Source organism: Phacochoerus africanus, chromosome 8 (genome assembly GCF_016906955.1).
Source record: "Phacochoerus africanus isolate WHEZ1 chromosome 8, ROS_Pafr_v1, whole genome shotgun sequence".
Taxonomy (NCBI): domain Eukaryota; kingdom Metazoa; phylum Chordata; class Mammalia; order Artiodactyla; family Suidae; genus Phacochoerus; species Phacochoerus africanus.
The window spans coordinates 61,938,849-61,944,848 of NC_062551.1; positions in this window are offsets into that span (position 1 = coordinate 61,938,849).

Consider the following 6,000-nt stretch of genomic DNA (forward strand, 5'->3'; position numbering starts at 1 on the left):
TCTGGTATTGCTGTGGCTGTGGTTGGCAGCTGCAGCTCCGATGGGACCCCTAGTCTGGGAACTTCCACAGGCCACAGGTGTGGCCCTAAAAAGCAAAGAAAAAAGATCATCACATTGTCTTGCTGTTCCCCTTTCTCAGCCTCCCAGAGTAGTAGGAACAAAAGCCAAAGGATGTCACTATAAGAAAGTGACCAAAGGAAACCTCACCAGTATTTAGAAAACCGACATCATGTGTTTCCTGATATGGTGCGCTGATAAGGATAAGGCAGCACTTATGCATTATGTGGCAGAACACCTAATAAAACAACCAACCCCCCCCCATAGTCTCAATTTATTTATTAAACTGTAAACCCACTGAGGGAAACTTTACAAAATAATTCGTATCCATACCTTTAAAAAATTCACAAGGTAAACCAACTTAAAGGAGACAGTTTCTTTTAGATTAATGGACATTGAAGAGAGATGAGAAATATATGGAATTTGTTGAATATACCAGAGGTTACCTCTAGTGCATCCTCAGGAGGTCCTACTCTGGACAGCAATTTAACGCTGAACCAATCTCAAACCCTATACTTTCCCTCCACTCTGCCCTGCCTTTCCCTCCCTCGTTTTTCATAGGACCATCTCATTCTAATAGCGCATGAAATATAATAATCACCGAAATGCAGTTACCAACACCACGGTGTTAGTTTTATAAGGCCTGATTTCCCTTCACAATTCTTTTTTCTTTTTACCGCCGCACCTGTGGCATACGGAAGTTGGTGGGTTAGGGGTCGAGTCAGAGATGCAGCTGCCGGCCTACACCACAGCCACATCGAATCCAAGCTGTATCTGCCACCTATGCTGCAGCTCGTGGCAACACCAGATCCACAAACCACTGAATGAGGCCAGGGATCGAATCCACATCCTCAGGGAGACAACAGAGGGTCCTTAACCCGCTGGCCTACATTGGAAATTGTTTTCGTGTTTTATGTACAAACACATCCCATGTCTAGGATGTATAGCAGGATTCATGCTATACATATTTGTTGAGATATTAAACAAATCTGAAGCAGAGTTGTGCTGTTCACTTGTATCCCTGGATGCTTTTTCTCAGTATACTCATCCATGGTCACTGCTTTCTGTTTCAGGACCCGGCTGCTCTCCTGAACGGAAAGATTTCCTATTTTGGACACAAAACCTTGAAGATGACTGTGAATCCGGCAGTCACATGCTTGTCCTGGATAGCTGTGGATTTCCTCTGCTCACCGGCTGTGACGTCCTTTTTACATTTTTATCTTTCCCAGCTGTGTCGGCCGCATGTGTTGAAAATCTTTGTTATGATTTTGATGGTGTTCAGTGATATTCACAGTTTACACATGTTTTCTCAGACCACCTCCACCCCCCATGCAGCCACTGCCACTGCAACCACAGGTGAAAGGATGCTCGCTTCGCAGCAAGGACAGGAGAGCCTGGCATCCCAAACGTTATCCCAGGGCCCCGGGGCTGAACATGAGACCATGCTGCCCCCGCGCCACTCACCAGACACCAAATGCCGGCTGGTGAGGAGCAATTATTCTCCAGCAAGCAAGATTCTTAGAAGAATTTTATCTCAGGAAACCCAGAAATAACTATTGTCCATAAAATATCTGTGCTTTCTGCAGACACAGTATCCACAAATCTTAAACACATAGGACAGCAGTGCGCTGAGAAAACCACTCGCACCCACCAGCCCTCGTGCTGCTGGACCTCTTGCTCTGGGCTCTGGTTAGAACCTCTTTTCTATCCCACTTCCCTGACGACACATCCTCAACCAAACTGCCTTCGCTATAACAGCACAGCCATACGGGCATGTAAGGAGCACGAAGATAAGGAGGGCGAGCCCCCAGCCCACTCAGCAGAGGCCCGAGGCTGAGTGACAGGGGCAGGTATGTGCTGCTTCTCTGGGTGGGAGAAGATGTGCAGCTAATGGAAATCTGGAGGAACGAGTCTCCACCTCTCTGTCAGGCTTAGAGGCCAGTGACACGATTTTTCCATTTAGGAAAACAAAAGCCTCCCTTCCTCTCCTACTTATAGGCATTCAATTCAAGTATAAAAATAAATACTGCTGGAGTGCCCTGGCAGCAGAGCAGGTTAAAGAGTCGCCATTGTAGGAGCTCCCACTGGCTCAGCAGAAAGGAAAAGAAAAAAGAAGACTAATACCCATGGGGATGTGAGTTTGACCCCTGACCTCGCTCAGTGGTTTAAGGATCTGGCGTGGCCATGCGCTGTGGTGTAGGTCGCAGATGAGGCTCGGATCGTGCATTGCTGCAGCTGTGATGTAGGCTGGCAGCTGCAGCTCAGAATCCACCCCTAGCCTGGGAACCGCCATAGGCTGCACTTTCAGCCCTAAAAGGCAAAAAAAAAAAAAAAAAAAAAAAAAAAAGATTATACAAAGAACTAATCAAAGGCACTAAAACATAAAATACAAATTTGGCCATATATATATATATTTTTTTTGTCTTTTTTAGGGCCGCTCCCGTGGCATATGGAGGTTCCCAGGCTAGGGGTCTAATTGGAGCTGTATCTGCCGGCCTACGCCAGAGCCACAGCCACGCGGGATCTGAGCCACGTCTGCAACCCACACCACAGCTCACGGCAATGCCGGATCCTTACCCCACTGAGCAAGGCCAGGGATCGAACCTGCGTCCTCATGGTTCCTAGGCGGATTCGTTTCCACTGAGCCACGACGGGAACTCCTGACACTGATGTTGCTGTTTCTGAACATCAACACCGTGTATTTACGAAAACTCAGTTCGTCCCCTCAATCTTTATCCTTATTCCCCTCTTTGTATTAAAGATATAATTGAAAATGTAATGGAACTACTGAAATATAATGACAAAAATATTCAGTTCTCTACTCTAAATAATAAATCAAATGATTTAGGATTTCCCGTGTGGCTCAGCTGTAACAAACCCGACTAGTATCCATGAGGACAAGGGTTCCACCCGGGACTCACTCAGTGGGTTAAGGATCCAGCGTTGCCAGGAACTGTGGTGTAGGCTGGCGGATGCACATGTGATTCAACCCCTAACCTGGGAACTTCCATATGCTGTGGGTATGGCCCTAAAAAGCAAAAAAAAAAAAAAATTTAAAGCCCCTACCATGGGAACTTGACCTAAAATTAAAGTGTAAAATTAATGTATCTTCCAGCTTAAAATAATAGAGCACTGTTTCAATTTTATTTACATTTCTGATTATTTGTGAGACAAACACATTTTATAAATTCGTATTTATAAAACCCTAACCCTAACCCTCTCTACTGATTCTTCCTACATGTGGCCAGTATTTTTTTTTTTTATTGGTCCTTTTAGGGCTGCACTCTCAGCATATGGAAGTTCCCAGGCAAGGGGTTGACCAGGAGCTGTAGCCGCCAGCCTGCACCACAGCCACAGCCACTAGGGATCCAAGCCTCGTCTGCGACCTACACCGCAGCAAAGCTGGATCCTTAACCTGCTGAGGGAGGCCAGGGATGGAACCTGCATCTTCATGGATCTTAGTCAGGATCGTTAACCACTGAGTCACGAAGGGAACTCCCAGTTGTTAGTCTTTAATTTAGACCTTTCTCTAATGTCTCTTTAAAGTGTGATCAGCACTTAGCTCCTTTTTTTCAACTAAGTCTCGGAAGTGCTGACAATATAATCAATTATTTTTCCAACAAATTCAAACTTTAAATGACTTGTATGTATATTATTATGTCTCACTGAATTAACTGTAGATATCTATAGCAGTAGGAACTGTGGCTAACACACTTTATTAAGCAAATTCCCTTCGTTATGTGTTTAAAATATATTAATTTTTATTTAACTTTGAAGTACACTGAAATTATCAGAGGAATTTTAGACAACTATCTGAATACTCCTACATTAAGGTACCTGTTTTGTGAATTTCTGCAGCAGGTGGAAGTTCCCATGATGTGGATCCAACCCCTGCTGTATCAGAGACCCAGGCTGCTGCAGTGACAATGCTGAATCATTAATCCGCTGAGCAACAATGGAATTCGCTTATTTTGTGAAATGAATTATTTGCACTATTAGCTTTTCTTGCTCGGTCTGTAGTGGGTCCCTGCAGTTAAATCTCTCTCTAATCTTCTGATATCAAGAATTTCTGCTTTTAGGCACTTCCTGTTATGCTCAGTGGTTCATGAACCGGACTAGCATCCGTGAGGACGTGGGTTTGATCCCTGGCCTCGCTCACCGGGCTAAAGATATGGCCTTGCTGTGGCTATGGTGTAGGCCGGCAGCTCCAGCTCCAGTTGGACCTCCAGCCTGGGAAGCTCCATGCGCCAGGAGTGCATCCCGGAAAAACTTGTTTTTCTCCTTTTACTTAAGGTCTGTATGATTATTTAAGCTTACAGTTGCTTGGCAAAATTTTAATTACCCATATTTAAAACAGTCTCCCAGGAGTTCCTGCTGTGGTTCGGTGAATTAAGAACCTGACTAGTCTCCATGAAGACAGGGGTTCAATACCCAGCCTCATTCAGTGGGTTAAGGATCCAGCGTTGCCATGAGCTGCAGTCAAAGTAGCATGCGGCTTGGATCTGGCGTGCTGTGGCTGTGGCGTAGGCCTGCAGGTGCAGCTCTGATTCAACCCCTAGCCTAGAAACTTACCTAAACTGCAGATGAGGACCTAAAAATTAAAAACATAAAAAATAAAACAATCTCTCTTATCACTTTATTTCCTTTTTCTTTTTTAGGGTTGCACCTGCAGCATAGAGAAGTTCCCAGGTTATAGTTAGAATTAGAGCTACAGCTGGTGGCCTGTGCCACAGCAAAAGCAACGCCAGATCCAAGCTGCATCTGCTACCTACACTGTAGCTTGTGGCAATTCCAGACCTTAACCCACTGATTGAGGTCAGGGATCAAACCTGCATCCTCAAGGATACTAGTTGGATTCTTTTTGTTTGTTTGCTTTTTAGGGCCAAACCTGTGGCATATGGAAGTTTCCAGATTAGGGGTAAATCGGAGCTACAGCTGCCCAGCCTACGCCAGGGCCACAGCAACATGGGATCCGAGCCGAGTCTGCGACCCACAACACGGCTCACGGCAACGCCAGATCCTTAACCCACTGAGCGGGGCCAGGGATTGATGCACGTCCACAGGGATACTAGTCAGGTTTGTTACCACTGAGCCAAGAAGGCAACTAGTTGGATTCTTAACCTGCTAAGTCACAACATGAATTCCTATCACTTTAAAAATAATAATGCCAATAGACACCAAATCTATTGATTTCTACTTATTTTACGTAACACGTACGTTCACCATAAACTATGCTATTAATTCCAGTAATGTTTTCTGTGATCCCATAGTGTTTCTTGAGTGAAGGACCATTTCAGATCCTGAGTACAGGTAACATTTTCGTAGACACTAGTGACATCTCAGTTATTCTTCTTTTCCAGGAGAAGAGAACAACAGGAAATCAGTGATTCGGTATAGTACGGCTGGTGGAGTTTTATTCCTGATCCACTTGAGAACAATCTTCACATCTCACCATCCAGTGCTAAACTACGAGTGCTTTTTTTTTTTTTTTATCTTTTTGCCTTTTCTAGGGCCACTCCCACGGCATATGGAAGTTCCCAGGCTAGGGGTCCAATCGGAGCTGTAGCCACCGGCCTACACCACAGCCACAGCAACGCGGGATCCAAGCCACGTCTGCAACCTACACCACAGCTCATGGCAATGCCGGATCCTTAACCCACTGAGCGAGGCCAGGGTTCAAACCTGCAAGCTCATGGTTCGTGCTTGGATTTGTTTCCACTGCACCACAGTGGGAACTCCAGAAGCACCTTTATACTAAGCAGCATTTACTTTCGATAGATTGCTCAGTTTCCATTTATATGATACAGTTGAGCAGAAGCAGCAGCAGCTAAGCAGAAGTCGGTAACACATCACTGGTTGTTTATCTTCCTACCATTTCCTTTGGTATCAAAAGCGATAACCTTCAAGATATGACAGTGATGGGCCTGCAAGCATGGAAATGGA